Source organism: Sminthopsis crassicaudata, chromosome 4, assembly GCF_048593235.1.
Source record: "Sminthopsis crassicaudata isolate SCR6 chromosome 4, ASM4859323v1, whole genome shotgun sequence".
NCBI classification, from domain to species: domain Eukaryota; kingdom Metazoa; phylum Chordata; class Mammalia; order Dasyuromorphia; family Dasyuridae; genus Sminthopsis; species Sminthopsis crassicaudata.
In genome coordinates this window covers 337,035,087-337,048,837 of record NC_133620.1, presented here as the reverse complement: position 1 = coordinate 337,048,837, position 13,751 = coordinate 337,035,087, and positions in this window count along the sequence as shown.

Below are 13,751 nucleotides of genomic sequence, written 5' to 3'. Positions count from 1 at the left end.
TGGAAAACCAAGGAGTGACCCCCTGGTCTCCAAGGAGATTTGGCACTGATGAAACTATCCCTACAGAGCGATGTTTCTCACTACCTCAAGGGAGGTGGATATGAGTTGGGGTTACTTACTGCAGTCAAAGGGCTATGTCACTTTTCTCCTCCCCATTCAGGGGTCTTCAATATAAAGGAGACACCAGTCTCAGATTTTATACTGAAGGGTTTCTCAAGGGAAATGCCAGCAGGAAGAAATTCGGAGCCAACAGAGCAGAAACCACAAGTCCCTATCCACAGCTAGATCTCCCACTTTCACTACCTCCTCTTGTCTGGGTTGTAAGGTGAGTTGTTTCTTTAGTGGTCTGCTTAGTCTGTCTGTAGGAGTTCCTGCCCTCCAGCTCCCAACAACTCAGGTATGAAAAATGCTCTTTGATGAAAAATGATTAAAAATAGCCAATAGAAGGCCCCTGAACACCCAAGTGAACACCCAAGGAAAGAGAACTGATGCATTAATAGGACAGCTAGGTGACTTATGGGATGCTGGACACAGAATCAGGAAGACCTGAGTTCAAATGTGGTCTCCTACAGGAGGCTAGTAAGTACACTTACTAGCTGTGTGACCCTGGACATACATACTTTTACCTTGGTTCCCATCCATAACTGTAAATGGGAATGATCATAACAGCTACCTCAGAGATTTGATATGAAGATCAAATAAGAAATTTGTAAAGTGCCTGGCACATAGTAAGTATTAAGGAAATGTTAGTTCCCTCTCCCTTAAATGGGCCTTTCTCTTTCTGAATCTAAGCCTGGAAGATGGGACATGGCTTTGGAAAAGGGTTTGTTCATGTGTCCATGTTCACAAGTAGGTTAACTTATACCAAAATAAAGTTGAAATGGATATATGATTTGAACATAAAGGGTGATACTATAAGCAAATTAGGAGAGGAAGGAATATCCGCCAGATCTTTAAAGAAGGGAGAATTCATGACCAAACGAGAAATAGAGAACATTATGAAATGCAAAATGGATAATTTTGATTATATTAAACTAAAAAGGGTTTGCATAAACAAAACCAATGCAGCCAAGATTAGAAGGGAAGCAGAAAGCTGCCAGTGTCTGTCTCACTAAGTTATATGGAAAAATCAGTCAGATTTATAAGAATACAAGACATTTCCCAACTGATAAATGGTCAAAGGACATGAATAATTTTCTGATGAAAAATTTAAAGCCATCTATAGTCATATTGTAAAAAGGCTATAAATCACTATTGATTAGAGAAATGCAAATTAAAATAATTCTGAGGTACCTCCTCATATCTATCAGATTGGCTAAACTAATAGTAAAAGATCATAATAAATGTTAGAGGGGGTAATTTGGGGAAACTGGGACACTAGTGCATTGTTGGTAGAGTTTTGAACTGATCCAGCCATTCTGGAGAGCAACTTGGAACTATGCCCAAAGGACTAAAAAACTGTACATGCCCTTGATCCAGCAGTGCTATTACTGGGTCTGTATTCCAAACAGATCATAAAAGAGAGAAAATAATCCACATGTGCAAAAATATTTATAGCTACTATTTTTTGTGGTGGCAAAAAATTGGAAAATGAATAGATGCCCATCAATTGCAGAATGGCTGAAAAAGTTATGGTGTGTGAATGTAATGGAACATTATTGTTCTATAAGAAATAATGAACAGGCTGATTTCAGAATAATCTGTAAAGACTTACATGAAATGATGTTGAGTGAATCAAGCAGAGCTAAGAAAACATTGTATACAACAACAGCAAGATTGTGTGATGATCAACTATTGTAGACTTGGTTCTATCAATTCAGTGATAAGTAGGTGAACTTTTATTAGTTTCTTTTCTGCCTCTCCCTTCATTTCAAACTCTCTTTTATCCTTCCTTTTTTATTACTTCTCAAAAAAACCCAACTCATTTTTCACCTTTGTATTTTTTCTTTTTTTTCAGTGTGTGTGTGTGTGTGTGAGAGAGAGAGAGAGAGAGAAGAGAGAGAGAGAGAGAGAGAGAGAGAAAGAGAGAGAGAGAGAGAGAGAGAGAGAGAGAGAGAGAGAGAGAGAGAGAGAGAGAGAGAGAGAGAGAGAGAGAGAGAGAGAGAGAGAGAGAGAGATCAGATGATATGGGATTGAATCAGATTTTTTTTGTACAATCTGTAAGACTAGGCAAATCACTTTTTTTTTTTTCTGTGACTCATTTTCTTTGGGTGTAAAATAAAGAGTACTGATTCAATTGTAGAAATCTCTTTTACTTTCTCTCTTCCTGATTTGGAGAAGATACCCAGCATGTCAGTTGCTGCCTTTGATGATCTAATCATCAAACTACAAAGAGCTAGGTGAGAGGGATAGCTATTTTCTGAGTTGTTCCTCTTTAATGAAGAGCTCTGAATGTTTGTTTCTGATCTCTTGAAAATTGGAGCATCAGGCAAGTCACTGAAAGGTAGTAGAAAGAACATTAGTCTTGAAGTCAGCGGATTTAGGTTCAGAGTTTGTAGATAATCTTTATGAAATTCAACTTCCTCATCTATAAAATGAGGATTTAAAAATCTGCTTTGTCCCATTCCCCAATACATAAATAATCAAAGAAAATGAGCAAATATTACTCAAATGAATTGTAAAGTATTTGCAACTATATGAAAGGATGTTCCAAACCACTAATAATGAGACAAATATTAACCAAAACAATCAATACACAACCTGCCAATGGCAAAAATGACTAAAAAAAAAAGTCAATGTTGGAGGGGTTATGGAAGAAAGAGCACATTAATATATCATTAGTGGAATCGTAAGATAATTAATCCATTTTGGAAAGTATTTTTGAAATTGTGTAAATAAAGTGATTAAAATTTCCATGCTCTTTGAACCAGAGACTCCATTACTGGGTTTATACTCCAAGGAATCCATTAATAAAAGAAAGTTCCCATATATTCTAAAATATTTAGAGCAACATATTTTGTAATAACTAAGAATTGTAGTATATAAATGTATGGAACATTATTGTGCCATAAGAAATAATGTGTAATGAAAACAGAAACATGAAAAGATCTGTATGCATTGATGCAGAGTGAAGCAAACTGATCAACGAAAACAACATACACAATAAATGCAATATTGTAAGTGGAAAGAACTACACATATAACAATCAAAAGTGAATGTAAAATTGGACTTCAATGAAAAGATATGAAAAGACATCTCCAAACTACCTTTTTGTGAGTATGGAGTTCCATGTTTGTTATACATTGCACATGTTTTTAGATTTCTTCAATGTATTAATCAATTTGCTGGGGTTTTTTCTCTAAAAATATTATTTGCTATAGGGAATTTTTCTCTGGGAAGGGAATAGTTTTGGATAACTCTAATGATGTAAGACATAAAATATCAATAAAAACTTTTTTTTAAATTTGCATTGCTATCTCACAGGTCTGTTGTGAGGAAAAGTGCTTTCTAAGCCTTGAAATGATATAATTGTCATTAATTATTACTGTTGTCCCAGTAAATTGGTCCAGCTCTAGTCAATGGCTATTGAATTGTAGAATTGACTCAGTGCTCTAGATTTCTAAGCTTATTCAAGGCAAAGCTCTCTTTCTTGTGGCCATGAGGAAAAAAATCAGACTATAGACATTCCATTAGGTGTTATATCTACATTATTTGAGTACATACAGAAGTACTCAGTGACTTACACTGAATTGAGAAGATGCAGGATAAATAAGATGGTAGAGAATTGAAAGACAAATATGAGTAAGGCAGAATAGGGTGCCAGTGGAACATTCCAGGAAAGAATATCACAAATTAAATGGAAAAATAAGCAGTATGCTGAGCAGGTACTTTTTATTGTTCTGCCTAAAGGCAGAAAGGATTCTTATAAGAAAAAATAATTTTCTACAATATATTAAGTTAACAATCTCTAATCTGCTTATAGTCTCCCCTTTTTTTCAGTAATGTTAAGACCTGGAGTAATAACAGAAAGAGACAAACTTTCATGTTTCCACATTACCCTCCTTTTCTGCTTTTAGAATACAAGGATCATCATCCTGAAATTAAAGATTTTTCTCATGATCAGTGAGGTTGAAGAAATTATTATCCTTAGTAATGGACAGGTAACCCTTATAGGAATCAAAAATCATGAATATATCTCATTTATTTGAGAGGAATTAAAAATGGGGGTTGTTTGGCACAGATTCTTTTTTTTAATCACTACTAAAAGGACAAAGAATGATACAGTAAAGGACAAAGATGTCATTCTCATTGTCCACCTTCCAATTTCACTGAAACCTAACCAACTATCCAAAAATGCAGAACATACACCTCTTTATTTGAGGTTATCATGAAATCTATTGACTATGTTTGTATTTAGTTAATATTATGTGTAGGGTTTCCAGTATAATTGAGGATATGGGTGTTGTACCACCTCCACCAAGATTCATTCTTTCAATACCTACTCACATTAGCAAATTGGAACTTCAAGGGATGGTTCACTATTTCTCCCTTCAGAATTCTAGGAATAAGTCTGAGGGCTGTCTTCTAATGCTGATGCTCATGAGCCCCTATCTAGTATGTTATTCTCAATATTAATCAACCAATTGACATCAATTAGCTTTAAAATTTTTTTTTTTTACTTTTAAAACTTTTTATTTTCAAAACTTATTCATGGATAACTTTTCAACATTAATCCTTGCAAACCCTTGTGTTCCAAATTTTCTCCCCCTTCCCTCTACTCCTTCCCCTAGATAGCAAGTAATCTGATATATGTTAAACATGATAAAAAAAATATGTTAAATCCAATATATGCATACATATTTATACAGTTATCTTGCTACACAAGAAAAATCAGATCAAAAAGGAAAAAATTAGAAAGAAAATAAAATGTAAGCAAGCAACAACAAAAAAGAGTGATAATGCTATGTTGTGAACCACGTTCAGATCCCACAATCCTCTCTCTGGGTATGGATGGCTCTCTTCATCAATGGAACTGGTCTGAAACATCTCGCTGTTGAGAAAAGCCACATCCATCAGAATTGATCATTGTATAATCTTGTTGCCATGTACAATGATCTCCTGGTTCTGCTCATTTCACTTAGCATCAGTTCATGTAAGTCTCTCCAGGCCTCTCTGAAATCATCCTATTGGTCATTTCTTACAGAACAATAATTCCATAGTATTCATATACCATAAGCTATTCAGCCATTCCCCAACTGATGGGCATCTACTCAGTTTCCAGTTTTTTGCCACCACAAAGTGGGCTGCCACAAACATTTTTGCGGGTCCCTTTCCTTTCTTTAAGATTTCTTTGGGATATAAGCCCAGTAGAGACACTGCTGGATCAAAGGGTATGCACAGTTTGGGCATAGCTTCAAATTGCTCTCCAGAATGGTTGGATCCATTCACAGTTCCACCAATAATGTATTAGTGTCCCGGTTTTCCCACATTCTCTCCAACATTTATCATTATCTTTTCCGGTCATCTTAGCCAATCTGAAATGTATATAGTGGTACCTCAGAAATATCTTAATTTGCATTTCTCTGATCAATAGTGATTTAGAGCACCTTTTCATATGACTAGAAATGGTTTTAATTTCTTCATGTGAAAATTATTCATGTCCTTTGAAATGTCAAATATCAATTGGAGAATGGCTTTAATTCTTAGAAATTTGAGTCAATTGTCTATGTACTTTAGAAATGAGGACTTTATCAGAATCCTTGAATGTAAAAATGTTTTCCCAGTTTATTGCTTCCCTTCTAATCTTGTCTGTATTGGTTTTGTTTGTACAAAAACTTTTAAATTTAATATAATCAAAATTATCTATTTTATGTTCAATAAATGAACTCCAATTCTTTTTTGGCCAGAAATTCTTTCCTTCTGCACAGATCTGAGAGGTAAACTATTCTTTGTTCTAATTTGCTTATAATATCACTCTGTATGTCTAAATTATGAACTCATTTAGACCTTATTTTAATATACGGTATTAGGTATGGATCAATGCCTAGTTTCTGTCATACTAATTTCCAATTTTCCCAGAAGTTTTTGTCACATAGTGAGTTCTTATCTCAAAAGCTGGGACCTTTGGGTTTGCCAAACACTAGATTACTATAGTCATTGGCTATTTTGTCCTGTGAACCTAATCTATTCCACTGATGGATTACTCTATTTCTTAGCCAGTGCCAAATGGTTTTAATGACCACTGCTTTATAATATAGTTTTAAGTCTAGTATAGCTAAGCTACCTTCATTTGCAATTTTTTTCATTAATTCCCTTGGAATTCTTGACCTTTTGTTTTTCCAGATGAATTTTGTTATTATTTTTTCTAGATCTGTAAAATAATTTCTTGGGAATTTGATTGGTACAGCACTGAATAAGTAGATTAATTTAGGTAGCATTGTCATTTTTATTATATTCATTCAGCCCACCCATGAGCACTTGATATTTTTCCAATTGATTAGATCTGACTTTATTTGTGTGGAAAGTGTTTTGTAGTTATGTTCTGTTCATATAATTACTGACTTTGCCTTGGCAGGTAGATTGCCAAATATTTTATGTTATCTTCAGTTATTTTAAATGGAATTTTTCTTTCTATCTCTTGCTGCTGGACTTTGTTGGTAATATATAAAAGTGCTTATGATTTCTGTGGATTTATTTGTACCCTAAAACTTTTCTAGAATTGTAAGTTGTTTCTAGTAGTTTTTTAGTTGATTCTCTAGGATTCTCTAAGTATACCATCCTATCATCTGTAAAGTGTGATAATTTGGTTTCCTCATTACCCACTCTAATTCCTTTCGTCTCTTTTTCTTTTCTTATTGCCAAAGCTAAAATTTCCAATATAATATTGAATAATGATGGTGATAGTGGACAACTTTGTTTCACCCCTGATCTTATTGGGAATTGTTCTAATTTGCCTCCATTACATATGATGCTTGCTGATGGTTTTAAATAGTACTATTGATCATTTTAAGGAAAACTTCATTTATTCCTATACTCTCTAGTGTTTTTAATAAAAATAAATGTTGTATTTTGGCAAATGTTTCTTTTGCATCTATTGAAATAATCATATGACTTTTGTTAGTTTGGTTATCAATATAGTCAATTATGCTAGTAGTTTTCCTAATACTGAACCAGTCCTGCATTCCTGGTATAAATCTTATTTGGCCATAGTGTATTATCCTGGGGATGACTTGCTGTAATCTCTTTACTAATATTTTATTTAAGATTTTTGCATCAATATTCCTTAGGGAAATTGATGTATAGTTTTCTTTCTCTGTTTTGACCCTACTTGGTTTCAGTATTGGCACCATGTTTGTGTCATAAAAGGAATTTGGTAGAACTCCTTCTTTCCCTATTTTTAAAAATATTTTGCATAGGAAATTGATTGTTCTTTAAATGTTTGGTAGAATTCACATGTACATCCATCTGGCCCTGGAGATTTTTTTCTTAGGGAGTTGATTAATAGTTTGTTCTAGTTCTTTTTTCTAAAATGGGACTATTTAAATTATTTTTTCCTTGTTTGTTAATTGGGGCAATCTGTATTTTTATAAGTATTCCTCCATTTCACTTAGATTATCAGATTTTTAATTTTTTTATTATCAGATTTATTGACATATAATTGAGCAAAATAACTCCTAGTTATTGCTCTAATTTCCTCTTCATTGGTGGAAAGTTCTCCCTTTTTATTTTTGATACTAGTATTTGTTTGTTTTTTTTTCCTTTCCTTTTTCTAATCGAATTAACTAAAGGTTTATTTATTTTGTTGGATTTTTTAAGTTGCAAGCCTAAGCTTCTCTATTCTATGAAAGAAAGCATCTAGAGATATAAAATGTTCCCTAAGAACTGCTTTGGCTGCATCCCATAAATTTTGGTATATTGTCTCATTATTGTCATTCTCTTAGATGAAATTATCGATTGTGTCTATGATTTGTTGTTTCATCCACTTATTCTTTAGGATTGGATTATTTAGTTTCCAAATAATTTTTGGTCTATTTTCCCCTGGCCTTTTATTGCATGTAATTTTCATTGCATCATAATCTGAAAAAAATGCATTTACTTTCTACATTTGATTTTGAGGTTTATATGCCCTAATACATGGTCAGTTTTTGTATAGGCTCCATGTACTGCTGAGAAAAAAGTGTATTCTTTTCTGTCTCCATTCAATTTTCTCCAAAGGTCCATTATACCTAATTTTTCTAGAATTCTATTTACCTCCTTAACTTCTTTCTTATTTATTTTGTGGTTCGATTTATCTAGTTTTGAGAGAGCAAGATTGAGATCCCTCACTTTTGCTAATTCTTCTTGTAGCTCTCTTACCTTCTCTTCTAGGAATATGGATGCTATACCACTTGGTGCATATATGTTTAGTGTTAGAATTCTTACAAGGTATTTATGTACTTAGTTTACACCTTTAAAGGAGTTCAAACCTTTAAAGGAGTTTACACCTTTAAAGGAGTTCGCTCATTGGTCCACACATTAGACTCACACCTTTAGAGAGCACATAAAAGGACAAGCTCACTGGGAGGAGATGGAGAGCCAGGATTCAGTCAAGGAGAGGACTTCCCGGGAGAACTTCTGGGGACTTTCGGAGGAGGGGACTTCGGAGGAGAGGACTTCCGGAGATTCAGGGCCAAAGAGGACTTTGAGAGATTCACAACACAGAAGCCCACAATCCTACTCGGAGGCGGAGTCTGATTCATTCCCACTTCTACCTTTATGCTGGCTGGAGACATTGGGAAGATGAGAGCCTGAAGCTGGATGGAGACATTCTGACAAGAGCTCATCCGAGAACCAAGATGAAAGATAGGCCTCTAAGAAAGCTAGCCGCGCCCCAAGTGAAGGAGACAAGACTTGAAGGAGAAAAATAAAGGATCTGGAGATAATATTTGGAAAGAGACAGTAAAGGATTTTAACTCCTGGTTTCATTTTGGGATTATTGAACTGAATTGAAACTAAGGCTGGCTCCAGAAGCTCCCCAGGAAACCTGCTCACAGAGAACAATTATAATTTAAAGAAGAACATTACAGCTTAGTATTGATATTACTTCATTATCTATGGTACCTAAACTAAGATGTAGTTTCCTTCCTTATCTCTTTTAATTAGATCTATTTTGCTTTTGTTTAATTTGAGATCAGGATTGCTATCTCTGCTTTTTTTTACTTTAGTAAAGCATAATACATTCTGCTCCAAAATTTAATTACTCATGCATATATACTATGGAAAAAAAATTCTAAAAAAAAAATACATTCTGCTCAAGCCTTTTACCTTTACTCTGAAAATATCACTCTGCTTTAAATGGGTTACTTGTAAACAACAAATTGTAGGATTCTGGCTTTTAGTCCAGTCTGCTATCTGCTTCCCTTTTTTAGGGAAAGTTTATCCCATTCACATTCATAGTTAAAATTACTAACTCTGCATTTCCTGCCTTCTTTTTTTCCCTCCAGTTATACTTTTCTCTTTCCTTTCCTTCTTTCTCCATCAATTAGCTTTTGTGAAGGAATATTTACCAAGAAACCATAGCATAAAGAGAGATTGCAAAAATGTTGCCAAAAGTGAGATTTGTAACCACTCCATCCATAGGGAGAGTGGGGTCAAGTTTAAAGTGGTTGGTCCTAAACATTCCTGCAACCCACACCCTAAGAGAAACTCTTCCTTCTACTCAGACACAATATCCCTGAGCGGAATGAGCTCAAATTTGAAGTACAGCAGTACTGAGACACACTATGTGTTCGATAGAAGGGTACCTCATGACTCAATTCTGGAAGACCTTTCATTCTCTCAAAGTTCACTTCTGAATGTAGTGTTACTAATGAAGAAGTTTCTCTCTTTTCCAACTAAGTTGGTTTCTTGTAGATGCAGTGTCTCAGTTGAAAGATCAATCTGCTTCTGGGTTGGGTCAAGCAGATCCATTTTTAAGACTGGCTTCTTTTTTTTTTTTTTTTTAATAGCTTTTTATTTACAAGATATATGCATGGGTAATTTTTCAGCATTGACAATTGCAAAACCGTTTGTTCCAACTTTCCCCCTCCTTTCTCCCCCCTCTCCCAGATGGCAGGTTGACCAATACATATTAAATATGTTAAAGTATAAGTTAAATACAATATATACATACTTGTCCATACAGTTATTTTATTGTACAAAAAGACTTTGAAATAGTGTAAAATTATCCTATGAAGGAAATAAAAAATGCAGGCAGACAAAAATAGAGGGATTGGGAATTCTATGTAGTGGTTCATAGTCATCTCCCAGAGTTCTTTCCCTAGTTGTAGCTGGTTCAATTCATTATTATTGGAACTGATTTGGTTCATCTCATTGTTGAAGATGGCCACATCCATCAGAATTGATCATCATATAGTATTGTTGTTGAAGTATATCATGATCTCCTGGTCCTGCTCATTTCACTCAGCATCAGTTTATGTAAGTCATTGCAGGTCTTTTTGAAATCATCCTGCTGGTCATTTCTTACAGAACAATAATATTCCATAATATTCATAAACCACAATTTATTCAGTTATTTTTCCAATTGGTGGGCATCCACTCAGTTTCCAGTTTCTGTCCACTACAAAGAGGGCTGCCACAAACATTCTGGCATATACAGGTCCCTTTCCCTTCTTTAAGATCTCTTTGGGATATAAGCCCAGTAGTAATACTGCTGGATCAAAGGGTATGCACAATTTTAGAGAACTTTTTGAGCATAGTTCCAAATCACTCTCCAGAATAGCTGGATATATTCACAGTTCCACCAACAATGTGTCAGTGTCCTAATTTCCCCATATCCTCTCCAACATTCTGCATTATCTTTCCCTGTCATTCTAGCCAATCTGGCAGGTGTGTATGGTATCTCAGAGTTGTAAGACTGACTTCTTGATAGGCTCAGCTACTGCTGTTATAGTCTCTCTTGATCTCTGCTAGTTACTGTAGTTGCTAAGGAAACCAATAACTCCCCAACCTTTTGAGCTTCACAGGATTATAATCTGATCCATTCTATCTTTGCATCATTAAGTAAAAGGACCATTGGTGTAGAAATGCAATACACTTAAGAGGAAAACAGGTGGATCAAAGGATCAAGAGAAAAAAAGTAAAATTGAAGAGGAAATAGTTAGAAACACAATGAGGTGATTCCGACCAATTCCAATAGACTTGTAATGGAGAGAAAGAACCATGGGGACTGAATATGGATCACAACCTAGTATTTTTGTTGTTATTGTTGTTTGATTGCTTGTTTTTTTCTCTCATTTTTTATCTGATTTTTCTTGTGCAGCATGATAAATGTAGAAATATGTTTAGAAGAACTGCACATGTTTAATCTATATTGAATTACTCTCTGTCTAGGGGAGAAAGTGGAGGGGAGGGAAAGAAAAATATGAACACAAAGTTTTGCAATGGTGAATGTTTAAAATAATTTTTGTATTTTGAAAAATATGAAGTTATTATTCTTATTAGCTAAGGCAATTGGGGTTAAGTGACTTTGTCCAGGTTCACAAAACTAGGAAGTGTCTGAGACCCAATTTGAACTTAGGTTCAACCTTTTTAAAAGATTGCCACCTTTTGGCAGAGAAGTAATGGACTAAAGGCAAGCATTTTCGTGCATGAAAAATGTATGTTAATTGTATTGTTTGACAGTACTTATTTATAACAATGAAAGGCTTCTTTTTGGGGGAGAATGTTGGGGAGACTTATGGGAGGAAGATTGGGGTAGTGACAGTAATCCCCTCACCCCCCCCCAAAAAAAGATGAAGATACTTAAGAGAGCATCAGTGAGATATTTAAAAATACGCAGAAGATGAGCAGAAGATTAGATACAGATAAATCATAGAAGTATTGGAACTACCAAATCACTACTGATCAGAGAAATGCAAATTAAGACAACTCTGAGATACCACTATACACCTGTCAGATTGGCTAAGATGACAGGAACAAATAATAATGAATGTTGGAGGGGATGTGGGAAAACTGGGACACTGATGCATTGTTGGTGAAGTTGTGAAAGAATCCAGCCATTCTGGAGAGCAATTTGGAACTATGCCCAAAAAGTTATCAAACTGTGTATACCCTTTGATCCAGCAGTGTTACTACTGGGCTTATATCCCAAAGAAATACTAAAGAGGGGAAAGGGACCTGTATGTGCCAAAATGTTTGTGGCAGCCCTTTTTGTAGTGGCTAGAAACTGGAAGATGAATGGATGTCCATCAATTGGAGAATGGTTGGGTAAATTATGGTATATGAAAGTTATGGAATATTATTGCTCTATAAGAAATGACAAGCAGGATGAATTCAGAGAGGTTTGGAAAGACTTACATGAACTGATGCTGTGTGAAATGAATAGAACCAGAAGATCACTATACACTTCAACAATACTGTATGAGGATGTATTCTGATGGAAGTGGATATCTTCAACATAAAGAAGATCCAACTCACTTCCAGTTGATCAATGATAGACAGAAACAACTACACCCAGAGAAGGAACACTGGGAAGTGAATGTAAATTGTTAGCACTACTGTCTATCTACCCAGGTTACTTATACCTTCGGAATCTAATACTTAATGTGCAACAAGAAAATTGGATTTATACTGTAACACATGTAAAATGTATGGGATTACCTGTCATCTAGGGGAGGGAGTAGAGGAAAGGAGGGGAAAATTTGGAAAAATGAATACAAGGGATAATGTTGTAAAAAAAATTACTCATGCATATGTACTGTCAAAAAATTATAATTATAAAATTAAAAAACTAAATTAAAAAAAAGGAAAAAATAAATTAAAAAAAATAAATAAAGAAGTGTTGGAACTAAAATTAATACATACATTAAAAGAAAAATCAAGATGTAGGTGATAAAAATTCATAGTGTCATATATAAAATATTTGTTCTTTGTATAAGAAAATGTTTGTTAATATCTGTCAAAGCCTTCTACACATACTCTTGATCCCATCCTATCCTATCTTCTCAACCAGATTGCCCCATCTTCATCTCTACTCTTTAGATTTTCCCTAAATTTTAGATTTAGATTTAGATATTCATTTACTCTGATACTACATTGTCTAATCAGAACAGAGGTCTCAGCAAACTGCACAGGTTGATTTCTCAGGATAGGACATATTAGCTTAGAAAGCTCTCCTTATACAGCAAAGCACCAGCAGTACCTATCTTTTCCCTTTCTACTATTCTATCTCATAGGGGTATGATAAGAAAAACTCCTTCTGAAAAGCTTCACATCCCTTAAGCTTTAGATGGTATGGAAGAGCAATAACTTAAACTAAAGTCTCCAATCACCTCTACATGAACTAGCATCTGAAGCCTTCTTGACACATGGCTGGTGTTGTTATTTTTCGAAGTTTCCTCTCATGTAATTCCCTTGTAATTCAGTGGTTTAAATGATAGTGTTCTGACTCTCAGTGACTCCCCTTTTACTTAAAAAGTAACAATTCACCAAATTTCCCCCATTAAATCAATAGTCCATTTAAAAATTATCCCTCAATATTTGGTTAATTATATTTCTCCTTTATAAAAAATTTTTTTTTTAGTTTTATATTGAGACAATTAGATTGATTCTGTATTTTTTATTATAACTTTTTATTGATAGAACATATGCTTGGGTAATTTTTTACATTATTGCTTGCACTCACTTCTGTTCCGACTTTTCCCTTCCTTCCCTCCACCCCCTGTCCTAGATGGCAAGCAGTCTTATACATGTTAAATATGTTATATTATATCCTAGATACAATATATGTTTATAGGACCGAACAGTTCTCTTGTTGCACAGGGAGAATTGGA